This window comes from Salmo salar, chromosome ssa09, assembly GCF_905237065.1.
Source record: "Salmo salar chromosome ssa09, Ssal_v3.1, whole genome shotgun sequence".
NCBI classification, from domain to species: domain Eukaryota; kingdom Metazoa; phylum Chordata; class Actinopteri; order Salmoniformes; family Salmonidae; genus Salmo; species Salmo salar.
Genome location: NC_059450.1, coordinates 52,881,108 through 52,897,456, shown reverse-complemented (window position 1 = coordinate 52,897,456; position 16,349 = coordinate 52,881,108). Strand labels below are relative to the sequence as shown.

The following is a 16,349-nucleotide window of genomic DNA, read 5'->3' as shown; positions in this document are numbered from 1 at the left end:
TGGAGTGATGGAGGTAGATATGTATAGGGGGAAGGAGACAGGGATACTGGAGTGATGGAGGTAGATATGTATAGGGGACAGGGATACTGGAGTGATGGAGGTAGATATATATAGGGGTAAGGGGACAGGAATACTGGAGTGATGGAGGTAGATATTTATAGGGGGAAGGAGACAGGTATACTGGACTGATGGAGGTAGATATGTATAGGGGACAGGGATACTGGAGTGATGGAGGTAGATATGTATAGGGGGAAGGAGACAGAGATACTGGAGTGATGGAGGTAGATATGTATAGGGGACAGGGATACTGGAGTGATGGAGGTAGATATGTATAGGGGGAAGGGGACAGGGATACTGGAGTGATGGAGTTAGATATGTATAGGGGGAAGGAGACAGAGATACTGGAGTGATGGAGGTAGATATGTATAGGGGGAAGGAGACGGATACTGGAGTGATGGAGGTAGATATGTATAGTGGGAAGGGGACAGGGATACAGGAGTGATGGAGGTATATATGTATAGGGGGAAGGAGACAGGGATACTTGAGTGATGGAGGTAGATATGTATAGGGGGAAGGGGACAGGGATACTGGAGTAATGGAGGTAGATATGTATATGGGACAGGGATACTGGAGTGATGGAGGTAGATATGTATAGGGGACAGTGGACAGGGATACTGGAGTGATGGAGGTAGATATGTATAGGGGTAAGGGGACAGGGATACTGGAGTGATGGAGGTAGATATGTATAGGGGACAGTGGACAGGGATACTGGAGTGAAGGAGGTAGATATGTATAGGGGTAAGGGGACAGGGATACTGGAGTGATGGAGGTAGATATGTATAGGTTGACAGTGGACAGGGATACTGGAGTGATGGAGGTAGATATGTATAGGGGAAGGGGACAGGGATACTGGAATGATGGAGGTAGATATGTATAGGGGGAAGGAGACAGGGATACTTGAGTGATGGAGGTAGATATGTATAGGGGGAAGGGGACAGGGATACTGGAGTAATGGAGGTAGATATGTATATGGGACAGGGATACTGGAGTGATGGAGGTAGATATGTATAGGGGACAGTGGACAGTGATACTGGAGTGATGGAGGTAGATATGTATAGGGGACAGTGGACAGGGATACTGGAGTGATGGAGGTAGATATGTATAGGGGGAAGGGGACAGGGATACTGGAGTGATGGAGTTAGATATGTATAGGGGGAAGGAGACAGAGATACTGGAGTGATTGAGGTAGATATGTATAGGGGGAAGGAGACGGATACTGGAGTGATGGAGGTAGATATGTATAGTGGGAAGGGGACAGGGATACTGGAGTGATGGAGGTAGATATGTATAGGGGGAAGGAGACAGGGATACTGGAGTGATGGAGGTAGATATGTATAGGGGTAAGGGGACAGGGATACTGGAGTGATGGAGGTAGATATGTATATGGGACAGGGATACTGGAGTGATGGAGGTAGATATGTATAGGGGACAGTGGACAGGGATACTGGAGTGATGGAGGTAGATAAGTGTAGGGGGAAGGGGACAGGGATACTGGAATGATGGAGGTAGATATGTATAGGGGTAAGGGGACAGGGATACTGGAGTAATGGAGGTAGATATGTATATGGGACAGGGATACTGGAGTGATGGAGGTAGATATGTATAATGGACAGTGGACAGTGATACTGGAGTGATGGAGGTAGATATGTATAGGGGACAGTGGACAGGGATACTGGAGTGATGGAGGTAGATATGTATAGGGGGAAGGAGACAGAGATACTGGAGTAATGGAGGTAGATATGTATAGGGGGAAGGAGACAGGGATACTGGAGTGATGGAGGTAGATATGTATGGGGGAAGGAGACAGGGATACTGGAGTGATGGAGGTAGATATGTATAGGGGGAAGGAGACAGGGATACTGGAGTGATGGAGGTAGATATGTATAGGGGGAAGGAGACAGGGATACTGGAGTGATGGAGGTAGATATGTATTGGGGACAGGGATACTGGAGTGATATAGGTAGATATGTACAGGGGTAAGGGGACAGGGATACTGGAGTGATGGAGGTAGATATGTATAGGCGGAAGGTGACAGAGATACTGGAGTGATGGAGGTAGATATGTATATGGGGAAGGGGACAGGGATACTGGAGTGATGGAGGTAGATATGTATAGGTGACAGGGATACTGGAGTGATGGAGGAAGATATGTATAGGGGGAAGGAGACAGAGATACTGGAGTGATGGAGGTAGATATGTATAGGGGACAGGGATACTGGAGTGATGGAGGTAGATATGTATAGGGGGAAGGAGACAGGGATACTGGAGTGATGGAGGTAGATATGTATAGGGGACAGGGATACTGGAGTGATGGAGGTAGATATGTATAGGGGGAAGGAGACAGGTATACTGGACTGATGGAGGTAGATATGTATAGGGGACAGGGATACTGGAGTGATGGAGGTAGATATGTATAGGGGGAAGGAGACAGAGATACTGGAGTGATGGAGGTAGATATGTATAGGGGACAGGGATACTGGAGTGATGGAGGTAGATATGTATAGGCGGAAGGTGACAGAGATACTGGAGTGATGGAGGTAGATATGTATATGGGGAAGGGGACAGGGATACTGGAGTGATGGAGGTAGATATGTATAGGTGACAGGGATACTGGAGTGATGGAGGAAGATATGTATAGGGGGAAGGAGACAGAGATACTGGAGTGATGGAGGTAGATATGTATAGGGGACAGGGATACTGGAGTGATGGAGGTAGATATGTATAGGGGGAAGGAGACAGGGATACTGGAGTGATGGAGGTAGATATGTATAGGGGACAGGGATACTGGAGTGATGGAGGTAGATATGTATAGGGGGAAGGAGACAGGTATACTGGACTGATGGAGGTAGATATGTATAGGGGACAGGGATACTGGAGTGATGGAGGTAGATATGTATAGGGGGAAGGAGACTTGGATACTGGAGTGATGGAGGTAGATATGTATATGAGGAAGGAGACAGGGATACTGGAGTGATGGAGGTATATATGTATAGGGGGAAGGAGACAGGTATACCGGAGTGATGGAGGTAGATATGTATAGGGGACAGGGATACTGGAGTGATTGAGGTAGATATGTATAGGGGTAAGGGGACATGGATACTGGAGTGATGGAGGTATATATGTATAGGGGGAAGGAGACAGGGATACTGGAGTGATGGAGGTATATATGTATAAGGGGAAGGAGACAGGTATACCGGAGTGATGGAGGTAGATATGTATAGGGGACAGGGATACAGGAGTGATGGAGGTAGATATGTATAGGGGGAAGGAGACAGGGGTACTGGAGTGATTGAGGTAGATTTGTATAGGGGGAAGGAGACAGGGATACTGGAGTGATGGAGGTAGATATGTATAGGTGACAGGGATACTGGAGTGATGGAGGTAGATATGTATAGGGGGATCGAGACAGGTATACTGGAGTGATGGAGGTAGATATGTATAGGGGACAGGGATACTAGAATGATGGAGGTAGATATGTATATGGGGAAGGAGACAGATGCTGGAGTGATGGAGGTAGATATGTATAGGGAGAAGGTGACAGGGATACTGGAGTGATGGAGTTAAATATGTATAGGGGACAGGGATACTGGAGTGATGGAGGTAGATATGTATAGGGGAAGGAGACAGGTATACTGGAGTGATGGAGGTAGATATGTATAGGGGACAGGGATACTGGAGTGATGGAGGTAGATATGTATACGGGACAGGGATACTGGAGTGATGGTGTGATGGAGGTAGATATGTATAGGGGGAAGGAGACAGGGATACTGGAGTGATGGAGGTAGATATGTATAGGGGGAAGGAGACAGGGATACTGGAGTGATGGAGGTAGATATGTATAGGGGACAGGGATACTGGAGTGATGGAGGTAGATATATATAGGGGTAAGGGGACAGGAATACTGGAGTGATGGAGGTAGATATTTATAGGGGAAGGAGACAGGTATACTGGACTGATGGAGGTAGATATGTATAGGGGACAGGGATACTGGAGTGATGGAGGTAGATATGTATAGGGGGAAGGAGACAGAGATACTGGAGTGATGGAGGTAGATATGTATAGGGGACAGGGATACTGGAGTGATGGAGGTAGATATGTATAGGGGGAAGGGGACAGGGATACTGGAGTGATGGAGTTAGATATGTATAGGGGGAAGGAGACAGAGATACTGGAGTGATGGAGGTAGATATGTATAGGGGAAGGAGACGGATACTGGAGTGATGGAGGTAGATATGTATAGTGGGAAGGGACAGGGATACAGGAGTGATGGAGGTATATATGTATAGGGGGAAGGAGACAGGGATACTTGAGTGATGGAGGTAGATATGTATAGGGGGAAGGGGACAGGGATACTGGAGTAATGGAGGTAGATATGTATATGGGACAGGGATACTGGAGTGATGGAGGTAGATATGTATAGGGGACAGTGGACAGGGATACTGGAGTGATGGAGGTAGATATGTATAGGGGTAAGGGGACAGGGATACTGGAGTGATGGAGGTAGATATGTATAGGGGACAGTGGACAGGGATACTGGAGTGAAGGAGGTAGATATGTATAGGGGTAAGGGGACAGGGATACTGGAGTGATGGAGGTAGATATGTATAGGGGACAGTGGACAGGGATACTGGAGTGATGGAGGTAGATATGTATAGGGGGAAGGGGACAGGGATACTGGAATGATGGAGGTAGATATGTATAGGGGGAAGGAGACAGGGATACTTGAGTGATGGAGGTAGATATGTATAGGGGGAAGGGGACAGGGATACTGGAGTAATGGAGGTAGATATGTATATGGGACAGGGATACTGGAGTGATGGAGGTAGATATGTATAGGGGACAGTGGACAGTGATACTGGAGTGATGGAGGTAGATATGTATAGGGGACAGTGGACAGGGATACTGGAGTGATGGAGGTAGATATGTATAGTGGGAAGGGGACAGGGATACTGGAGTGATGGAGGTAGATATGTATAGGGGGAAGGAGACAGGGATACTGGAGTGATGGAGGTAGATATGTATAGGGGTAAGGGGACAGGGATACTGGAGTGATGGAGGTAGATATGTATATGGGACAGGGATACTGGAGTGATGGAGGTAGATATGTATAGGGGACAGTGGACAGGGATACTGGAGTGATGGAGGTAGATATGTGTAGGGGGAAGGGGACAGGGATACTGGAATGATGGAGGTAGATATGTATAGGGGTAAGGGGACAGGGATACTGGAGTAATGGAGGTAGATATGTATATGGGACAGGGATACTGGAGTGATGGAGGTAGATATGTATAATGGACAGTGGACAGTGATACTGGAGTGATGGAGGTAGATATGTATAGGGGACAGTGGACAGGGATACTGGAGTGATGGAGGTAGATATGTATAGGGGGAAGGAGACAGAGATACTGGAGTAATGGAGGTAGATATGTATAGGGGGAAGGAGACAGGGATACTGGAGTGATGGAGGTAGATATGTATGGGGGAAGGAGACAGGGATACTGGAGTGATGGAGGTAGATATGTATAGGGGGAAGGAGACAGGGATACTGGAGTGATGGAGGTAGATATGTATAGGGGGAAGGAGACAGGGATACTGGAGTGATGGAGGTAGATATGTATTGGGGACAGGGATACTGGAGTGATATAGGTAGATATGTACAGGGGTAAGGGGACAGGGACACTGGAGTGATGGAGGTAGATATGTATAGGCGGAAGGTGACAGAGATACTGGAGTGATGGAGGTAGATATGTATATGGAGAAGGGGACAGGGATACTGGAGTGATGGAGGTAGATATGTATAGGTGACAGGGATACTGGAGTGATGGAGGAAGATATGTATAGGGGGAAGGAGACAGAGATACTGGAGTGATGGAGGTAGATATGTATAGGGGACAGGGATACTGGAGTGATGGAGGTAGATATGTATAGGGGGAAGGAGACAGGGATACTGGAGTGATGGAGGTAGATATGTATAGGGGACAGGGATACTGGAGTGATGGAGGTAGATATGTATAGGGGGAAGGAGACAGGTATACTGGACTGATGGAGGTAGATATGTATAGGGGACAGGGATACTGGAGTGATGGAGGTAGATATGTATAGGGGGAAGGAGACAGAGATACTGGAGTGATGGAGGTAGATATGTATAGGGGACAGGGATACTGGAGTGATGGAGGTAGATATGTATAGGGGGAAGGGGACAGGGATACTGGAGTGATGGAGTTAGATATGTATAGGGGGAAGGAGACAGAGATACTGGAGTGATGGAGGTAGATATGTATAGGGGGAAGGAGACGGATACTGGAGTGATGGAGGTAGATATGTATAGTGGGAAGGGGACAGGGATACAGGAGTGATGGAGGTAGATATGTATAGGGGACAGTGGACAGGGATACTGGAGTGATGGAGGTAGATATGTATAGGGAGAAGGGGACAGGGATACTGGAATGATGGAGGTTGATATGTATAGGGGGAAGGAGACAGGGATACTTGAGTGATGGAGGTAGATATGTATAGGGGTAAGGGGACAGGGATACTGGAGTAATGGAGGTAGATATGTATATGGGACAGGGATAATGGAGTGATGGAGGTAGATATGTATAGGGGACAGTGGACAGGGATACTGGAGTGATGGAGGTAGATATGTATAGGGGGAAGGAGACAGAGATACTGGAGTAATGGAGGTAGATATGTATAGGGGGAAGGAGACAGGGATACTGGAGTGATGGAGGTAGATATGTATGGGGGAAGGAGACAGGGATACTGGAGTGATGGAGGTAGATATGTATAGGGGACAGGGATACTGGAGTGATGGAGGTAGATATGTATAGGGGGAAAGGGACAGGGATACTGGAGTGATGGAGGTAGATATGTATAGGGGGAAGGGGACAGGGATACTGGAGTGATGGAGGTAGATATGTATGGGGAAGGAGACAGGGATACTGGAGTGATGGAGGTAGATATGTATAGGGGACAGGGATACTGGAGTGATGGAGGTAGATATGTATAGATGGAAGGGGACAGGGATACTGGAGTGATGGAGGTAGATATGTATAGGGGACAGGGATACTGGAGTGATGGAGGTAGATATGTATAGGGGACAGGGATACTGGAGTGGTGGAGGTAGATATGTATAGGGGGAAGGGGACAGGGATACTGGAGTACACACCACACACTACACACTACACACCACACACTACACACCACACACTACACACTACACACCACACACTACACACCACACACTACACACTACACACCACACACTTCTACACACACATTTTACAACTCCTCTAGCCAGCAGTGGTGCATAGTGTTACAGGTGTAGATTTGTGTTGTGAACAGTGTCTCTGTGTGTCTCAGCTGAACGGCTGTGTTTGTTTAACCAACCCAGACCCTGCTCTGCTGCCTGGCCGACTCTGTGTTCAGTGTGTGTGTATTGGAGACAGGGTCCTGCATGGCACCTGTCTGTCTGTCTGTCTGTCTGTCTGTCTGTCTGTCTGTCTGTCTGTCTGTCTGTCTGTCTGTCTGTCTGTCTGTCTGTCTGTCTGTCTGCAGTAGCTAGCTAGCCATGTGTCCATGGCAGTGTAGTTCTCTACACAGTCAGCCACACTGGATTTAATATCCTTCCTGTTGTGAATCTTTATGGTCCCTCTACTGATTCAGGTTCCCTTTCTGGCACTGAGATTAAACCTCCTAGGATTTTCCTCTGAGTGTGAGGGAACTTTCTTTAGTGTGTGTGTGTGTGTGTGTGTGTGTGTGTGTGTGTGTGTGTGTGTGTGTGTGTGTGTGTGTGTGTGTGTGTGTGTGTGTGTGTGGGTGCCTCCACCATTCTGTGCTGTGTTTCATGGCCTGCCTGCTGCCCAGCCCCAGACGACTTTCTGTTCTGTTCCTCTTCTGGAAGTGATTTGGCTGGGGTCCCCCTCTCCTCTCCTTCCCCTCCCTCTACCCCACCTCCTCTTCTTTCAGCTGGGGCTCGGCTGCTCCACGTCCTGCCCAGTGTAGTCCCAGTGTTGGGCTGAGCTTCCAGCCAGCTGCAACCAGAGAAGAGACCTACAGGCTATGCTAGGCTAGCTCCGAGGCCAGAGAAGAGACCTACAGGCTATGCTAGGCTAGCCCCGTGGCCAGAGAAGAGACCTACAGGCTATGCTATGCTAGGCTAGCCCAGAGGCCAGAGAGTGGACATACAGGCTATGCTAGGCTTACCCCGAGGCCAGAGAGTAGACATACAGGCTATGCTAGGCTAGCCCAGAGGCCAGAGAGTGGACATACAGGCTATGCTAGGCTAGCCCCGAGGCCAGAGAGTGGACATACAGGCTATGCTAGGCTAGCCCTGAGGCCAGAGAGTGGACATACAGGCTATGCTAGGCTAGCCCCGAGGCCAGAGAGTGGACATACAGGCTATGCTAGGCTAGCCCCGAGGCCAGAGAGTGGACATACAGGCTATGCTAGGCTAGCCCCAAGGCCAGAGAGTGGACATACAGGCTATGCTAGGCTAGCCCCAAGGCCACGCGCCAAAGCCAGCAGGTCCGGTCCTTCTGACCTCTCTCTCCTCCTAGGAGAGTTAGGGCTAGCTGCTAACTTTTCTCCCAAACATCTTTTTTGGGGTGTAACGTCTGATGGAGTTGTATCTTCGTCAACGAGGTAAAGTTCTCCACTTCTCTCTCTCTCTCTCTCTCTCTCTCTCTCTCTCTCCAATTCAAGGGGCTTTATTGGCATGGGAAACATATGTAAACATTGCCAAAGCAAGTGAAGTAGACAATAAACAAAAGTGAAATAAACAATAAATCTGAACAGTAAACATGACACTCACAGAAGTTCCAAAAGAAAAATACATTTCAAATGTCATATTATGTCTATATACAGTGGTGTAACGATGTGCAAATAGTTAAAGTACAAAATGGAAATTAAATAAAACATAAATATGGGTTGTATTTACAATGGTGTTTGTTCTTCACTGGTTGACCTTTTCTTGTGGCAACAGGTCACAAATCTTGCTGCTGTGATGGCACACTGTGGTATTTCACCCAGTAGATATGGAAGTTTATTCTTTGTGGATCTGTGTAATCTGAGGGAAATATGTGTCTCTAATATGGTCATACATTTGGCAGGAGGTTAGGAAGTGCAGCTCAGTTTCCACCTCATTTCCACCTCATTCCACCTCACCTCATTGGAGCAGACTGTAGGTTTACCCAGTGAGTGGAGCAGACTGTAGGTTTACCCAGTGAGTGGAGCAGACTGTAGGTTTACCCAGTGATTGGAGCAGACTGTAGGTTTACCCAGTGATTGGAGCAGACTGTAGGTTTACCCAGTGAGTGGAGCAGACTGTAGGTTTACCCAGTGAGTGGAGCAGACTGTAGGTTTACCCAGTGAGTGGAGCAGACTGTAGGTTTACCCAGTGATTGGAGCAGACTGTAGGTTTACCCAGTGAGTGGAGCAGACTGTAGGTTTACCCAGTGATTGGAGCAGACTGTAGGTTTACCCAGTGAGTGGAGCAGACTGTAGGTTTACCCAGTGAGTGGAGCAGACTGTAGGTTTACCCAGTAGTAGAGTGGAGCAGACTGTAGGTTTACCCAGTGATTGGAGCAGACTGTAGGTTTACCCAGTAGAGTGGAGCAGACTGTAGGTTTACCCAGTGGTTGGAGCAGACTGTAGGTTTACCCAGTGAGTAGAGTGGAGCAGACTGTAGGTTTACCCAGTGAGTGGAGCAGACTGTAGGTTTACCCAGTGAGTGGAGCAGACTGTAGGTTTACCCAGTGAGTAGAGTGGAGCAGACTGTAGGTTTACCCAGTGAGTGGAGCAGCCTGTAGGTTTACCCAGTGAGTCTGGAGCAGACTGTAGGTTTACCCAGTGAGTGGAGCAGACTGTAGGTTTACCCAGTGATTGGAGCAGACTGTAGGTTTACCCAGTGAGTGGAGCAGACTGTAGGTTTACCCAGTGATTGGAGCAGACTGTAGGTTTACCCAGTGAGTGGAGCAGACTGTAGGTTTACCCAGTGAGTGGAGCAGACTGTAGGTTTACCCAGTGATTGGAGCAGACTGTAGGTTTACCCAGTGATTGGAGCAGACTGTAGGTTTACCCAGTGATTGGAGCAGACTGTAGGTTTACCCAGTGAGTGGAGCAGACTGTTGGTTTACCCAGTGATTGGAGCAGACTGTAGGTTTACCCAGTGATTGGAGCAGACTGTAGGTTTACCCAGTGATTGGAGCAGACTGTAGGTTTACCCAGTGAGTGGAGCAGACTGTAGGTTTACCCAGTGATTGGAGCAGACTGTAGGTTTACCCAGTGAGTGGAGCAGACTGTAGGTTTACCCACTGAGTACAGTGGAGCAGACTGTAGGTTTACCCAGTGGGTGGAGCAGACTGTAGGTTTACCCAGTGAGTAGAGTGGAGCAGACTGTAGGTTTACCCAGTGATTGGAGCAGACTGTAGGTTTACCCAGTGAGTGGAGCAGACTGTAGGTTTACCCAGTGAGTGGAGCAGACAGTAGGTTTACCCAGTGAGTGGAGTGGAGCAGACTGTAGGTTTACCCAGTGAGTAGAGTGGAGCAGACTGTAGGTTTTCCCAGTGATTGGAGCAGACTGTAGGTTTACCCAGTGAGTGGAGCAGACTGTAGGTTTACCCAGTGAGTGGAGCAGACTGTAGGTTTACCCAGTGAGTGGAGTGGAGCAGACTGTAGGTTTACCCAGTGAGTAGAGCAGACTGTAGGTTTACCCAGTGAGTAGAGTGGAGCAGACTGTAGGTTAACCCAGTGATTGGAGCAGACTGTAGGTTTACCCAGTGAATAGAGTGGAGCAGACTGTAGGTTTACCCAGTGAGTGGAGCAGACTGTAGGTTTACCCAGTGAGTGGAGCAGACTGCAGGTTTACCCAGTGAGTGGAGCAGACTGTAGGTTTACCCAGTGAGTAGAGTGGAGCAGACTGTAGGTTTACCCAGTGAGTGGAGCAGACTGTAGGTTTACCCAGTGAGTGGAGCAGACTGTAGGTTAACCCAGTGATTGGAGCAGACTGTAGGTTTACCCAGTGAGTGGAGCAGACTGTAGGTTTACCCAGTGAGTGGAGCAGACTGTAGGTTTACCCAGTAAGTAGATTGGAGCAGACTGTAGGTTTACCCAGTGATTGGAGCAGACTGTAGGTTTACCCAGTGATTGGAGCAGACTGTAGGTTTACCCAGTGAGGTGGAGCAGACTGTAGGTTTACCCAGTGAGTGGAGCAGACTGTAGGTTTACCCAGTGATTGGAGCAGACTGTAGGTTTACCCAGTGAGTGGAGCAGACTGTAGGTTTACCCAGTGAGTGGAGCAGACTGTAGGTTTACCCAAGTAGATTGGAGCAGACTGTAGGTTTACCCAGTGATTGGAGCAGACTGTAGTTTTACCCAGTGATTGGAGCAGACTGTAGGTTTACCCAGTGATTGGAGCAGACTGTAGGTTTACCCAGTGAGTAGAGTGGAGCAGACTGTAGGTTTACCCAGTGAGTGGAGCAGACTGTAGGTTTACCCAGTGAGTAGAGTGGAGCAGACTGTGGGTTTACCCAGTGAGTGGAGCAGACTGTAGGTTTACCCAGTGATTGGAGCAGACTGTAGGTTTAGCCAGTGATTGGAGCAGACTGTAGGTTTACCCAGTGAGTGGAGCAGACTGTAGGTTTACCCAGTGATTGGAGCAGACTGTAGGTTTACCCAGTGATAGAGTGGAGCAGACTGTAGTTTTACCCAGTGAGTGGAGCAGACTGTAGGTTTACCCAAAAGTAGATTGGAGCAGACTGTAGGTTTACCCAGTGATTGGAGCAGACTGTAGGTTTACCCAGTGAGTGGAGCAGACTGTAGGTTTACCCAGTGATTGGAGCAGACTGTAGGTTTACCCAGTGAGTAGAGTAGAGCAGACTGTAGGTTTACCCAGTGAGTGGAGCAGACTGTAGGTTTACCCAGTGAGTGGAGCAGACTGTAGGTTTACCCAGTGAGTGGTAGCAGACTGTAGGTTTACCCAGTGAGTGGAGCAGACTGTAGGTTTACCCAGTGAGTGGAGCAGACTGTAGGTTTACCCAGTGAGTGGAGCAGACTGTAGGTTTACCCAGTGAGTGGAGCAGACTGTAGGTTTACCCAGTGATTGGAGCAGACTGTAGGTGTACCCAGTGATTGGAGCAGACTGTAGGTTTACCCAGTGAGTGGAGCAGACTGTAGGTTTAACCAGTGATTGGAGCAGACTGTAGGTTTACCCAGTGAGTAGAGTGGAGCAGACTGTAGGTTTACCCAGTGATTGGAGCAGACTGTAGGTTTACCCAGTGATTGGAGCAGACTGTAGGTTTACCCAGTGAGTGGAGCAGACTGTAGGTTTACCCAGTGATTGGAGCAGACTGTAGTTTTACCCAGTGATTGGAGCAGACTGTAGGTTTACCCAGTGATTGGAGCAGACTGTAGGTTTACCCAGTGAGTAGAGTGGAGCAGACTGTAGGTTTACCCAGTGATTGGAGCAGACTGTAGGTTTACCCAGTGATTGGAGCAGATTGTAGGTTTACCCAGTGAGTGGAGCAGACTGTAGGTTTACCCAGTGAGTGGAGTGGAGCAGACTGTAGGTTTACCCAGTGATTGGAGCAGACTGTAGGTTTACCCAGTGAGTGGAGCAGACTGTAGGTTTACCCAGTGAGTGGAGCAGACTGTAGGTTTACCCAGTGAGTAGAGTGGAGCAGACTGTAGGTTTACCCAGTGAGTAGAGCAGACTGTAGGTTTACCCAGTGAGTAGAGTGGAGCAGACTGTAGGTTTACCCAGTGAGTGGAGCAGACTGTAGGTTTACCCAGTGAGTGGAGCAGACTGTAGGTTTACCCAGTGAGTAAGTGGAGCAGACTGTAGGTTTACCCAGTGAGTGGAGCAGCCTGTAGGTTTACCCAGTGAGTAGACTGGAGCAGACTGTAGGTTTACCCAGTGAGTGGAGCAGACTGTAGGTTTACCCAGTGGGAGTGGAGCAGACTGTAGGTTTACCCAGTGAGTGGAGCAGACTGTAGGTTTACCCAGTGATTGGAGCAGACTCTAGGTTTACCCAGTGAGTGGAGCAGACTGTAGGTTTACCCAGTGAGTGGAGCAGGCTGTTGGGTTACCCAGTGATTGGAGCAGACTGTAGGTTTACCCAGTGAGTGGAGCAGACTGTAGGTTTACCCAGTGATTGGAGCAGACTGTAGGTTTACCTAGTGAGTGGAGCAGACTGTATGTTTACCCAGTGATTGGAGCAGACTGTAGGTTTACCCAGTGATTGGAGCAGACTGTAGGTTTACCCAGTGATTGGAGCAGACTGTAGGTTTACCCAGTGAGTGGAGCAGACTGTAGGTTTACCCAGTGATTGGAGCAGACTGTAGGTTTACCCAGTGAGTGGAGCAGACTGTAGGTTTACCCACTGAGTAGAGTGGAGCAGACTGTAGGTTTACCCAGTGGGTAGAGCAGACTGTGTTTACCCAGTGAATAGAGTGGAGCAGACTGTAGGTTTACCCAGTGATTGGAGCAGACTGTAGGTTTACCCAGTGAGTTGAGCAGACTGTAGGTTTACCCAGTGAGTGGAGCAGACAGTAGGTTTACCCAGTGAGTGGAGTGGAGCAGACTGTAGGTTTACCCAGTGAGTAGAGTGGAGCAGACTGTAGGTTTTCCCAGTGATTGGAGCAGACTGTAGGTTTACCCAGTGAGTGGAGCAGACTGTAGGTTTACCCAGTGAGTGGAGCAGACTGTAGGTTTACCCAGTGAGTGGAGTGGAGCAGACTGTAGGTTTACCCAGTGAGTAGAGCAGACTGTAGGTTTACCCAGTGAGTAGAGTGGAGCAGACTGTAGGTTTACCCAGTGATTGGAGCAGACTGTAGGTTTACCCAGTAGAGTGGAGCAGACTGTAGGTTTACCCAGTGAGTGGAGCAGACTGTAGGTTTACCCAGTGAGTGGAGCAGACTGCAGGTTTACCCAGTGAGTGGAGCAGACTGTAGGTTTACCCAGTGAGTAGAGTGGAGCAGACTGTAGGTTTACCCAGTGAGTGGAGCAGACAGTAGGTTTACCCTGTGAGTGGAGCAGACTGTAGGTTAACCCAGTGATTGGAGCAGACTGTAGGTTTACCCAGTGAGTGGAGCAGACTGTAGGTTTACCCAGTGAGTGGAGCAGACTGTAGGTTTACCCAGTAAGTAGATTGGAGCAGACTGTAGGTTTACCCAGTGATTGGAGCAGACTGTAGGTTTACCCAGTGATTGGAGCAGACTGTAGGTTTACCCAGTGAGTAGACTGGAGCAGACTGTAGGTTTACCCAGTGAGTGGAGCAGACTGTAGGTTTACCCAGTGATTGGAGCAGACTGTAGGTTTACCCAGTGAGTGGAGCAGACTGTAGGTTTACCCAGTGACTGGAGCAGACTGTAGGTTTACCCAGTAAGTAGAGTGGAGCAGACTGTAGGTTTACCCAGTGATTGGAGCAGACTGTAGTTTTACCCAGTGATTGGAGCAGACTGTAGGTTTACCCAGTGATTGGAGCAGACTGTAGGTTTACCCAGTGAGTAGACTGGAGCAGACTGTAGGTTTACCCAGTGAGTGGAGCAGACTGTAGGTTTACCCAGTGAGTAGAGTGGAGCAGACTGTAGGTTTACCCAGTGAGTGGAGCAGACTGTAGGTTTACCCAGTGATTGGAGCAGACTGTAGGTTTAGCCAGTGATTGGAGCAGACTGTAGGTTTACCCAGTGAGTGGAGCAGACTGTAGGTTTACCCAGTGATTGGAGCAGACTGTAGGTTTACCCAGTGATTAGAGTGGAGCAGACTGTAGTTTTACCCAGTGAGTGGAGCAGACTGTAGGTTTACCCAATAGTAGATTGGAGCAGACTGTAGGTTTACCCAGTGATTGGAGCAGACTGTAGGTTTACCCAGTGAGTGGAGCAGACTGTAGGTTTACCCAGTGATTGGAGCAGACTGTAGGTTTACCCAGTGAGTAGAGTGGAGCAGACTGTAGGTTTACCCAGTGAGTGGAGCAGACTGTAGGTATACCCAGTGAGTGGAGCAGACTGTAGGTTTACCCAGTGAGTAGAGAAGCAGACTGTAGGTTTACCCAGTGAGTGGAGCAGACTATAGGTTTACCCAGTGAGTGGAGCAGACTGTAGGTTTACCCAGTGAGTGGAGCAGACTGTAGGTTTACCCAGTGAGTGGAGCAGACTGTAGGTTTACCCAGTGATTGGAGCAGACTGTAGGTGTAGCCAGTGATTGGAGCAGACTGTAGGTTTACCCAGTGAGTGGAGCAGACTGTAGGTTTACCCAGTGATTGGAGCAGACTGTAGGTTTACCCAGTGAGTAGAGTGGAGCAGACTGTAGGTTTACCCAGTGATTGGAGCAGACTGTAGGTTTACCCAGTGATTGGAGCAGACTGTAGGTTTACCCAGTGAGTGGAGCAGACTGTAGGTTTACCCAGTGATTGGAGCAGACTGTAGTTTTACCCAGTGATTGGAGCAGACTGTAGGTTTACCCAGTGATTGGAGCAGACTGTAGGTTTACCCAGTGAGTAGAGTGGAGTAGACTGTAGGTTTACCCAGTGATTGGAGCAGACTGTAGGTTTACCCAGTGATTGGAGCAGTTTGTAGGTTTACCCAGTGAGTGGAGCAGACTGTAGGTTTACCCAGTGAGCGGAGTGGAGCAGACTGTAGGTTTACCCAGTGATTGGAGCAGACTGTAGGTTTACCTAGTGAGTGGAGCAGACTGTAGGTTTACCCAGTGAGTGGAGCAGACTGTAGGTTTACCCACTGAGTAGAGTGGAGCAGACTGTAGGTTTACCCAGTGGGTGGAGCAGACTGTAGGTTTACCCAGTGAGTAGAGTGGAGCAGACTGTAGGTTTACCCAGTGAGTGGAGCAGACTGTAGGTTTACCCAGTGAGTGGAGCAGACTGTAGGTTTACCCAGTGAGTAGAGTGGAGCAGACTGTAGGTTTACCCAGTGAGTGGAGCAGACTGTAGGTTTACCCAGTGAGTAGACTGGAGCAGACTGTAGGTTTACCCAGTGAGTGGAGCAGACTGTAGGTTTACCCAGTGAGTAGAGTGGAGCAGACTGTAGGTTTACCCAGTGAGTGGAGCAGACTGTAGGTTTACCCAGTGATTGGAGCAGACTCTAGGTTTACCCAGTGAGTGGAGCAGACTGTAGGTTTACCCAGTGATTGGAGCAGACTGTTGGTTTACCCAGTGATTGGAGCAGACTGTAGGTTTACCCAGTGATTGGAGCAGACTGTAGGTTTACCCAGTGATTGGAGCAGACTGTAGGTTTACCCAGTGAGTGGAGCAGACTGTAGGTTTACCCAGTGAGTGGAGC

At 48.8% G+C, this 16,349-nt stretch overlaps 1 protein-coding gene across 5 annotated transcripts in view; it reads left to right on the top strand.

Moving 5' to 3' along the window:
- The window catches only part of LOC106591480 (attractin), a 627,298-nt gene that overhangs the window by 366,817 nt on the left and 244,132 nt on the right, over positions 1–16,349 (top strand). The gene's annotated exons all lie outside the window — the stretch shown is intronic.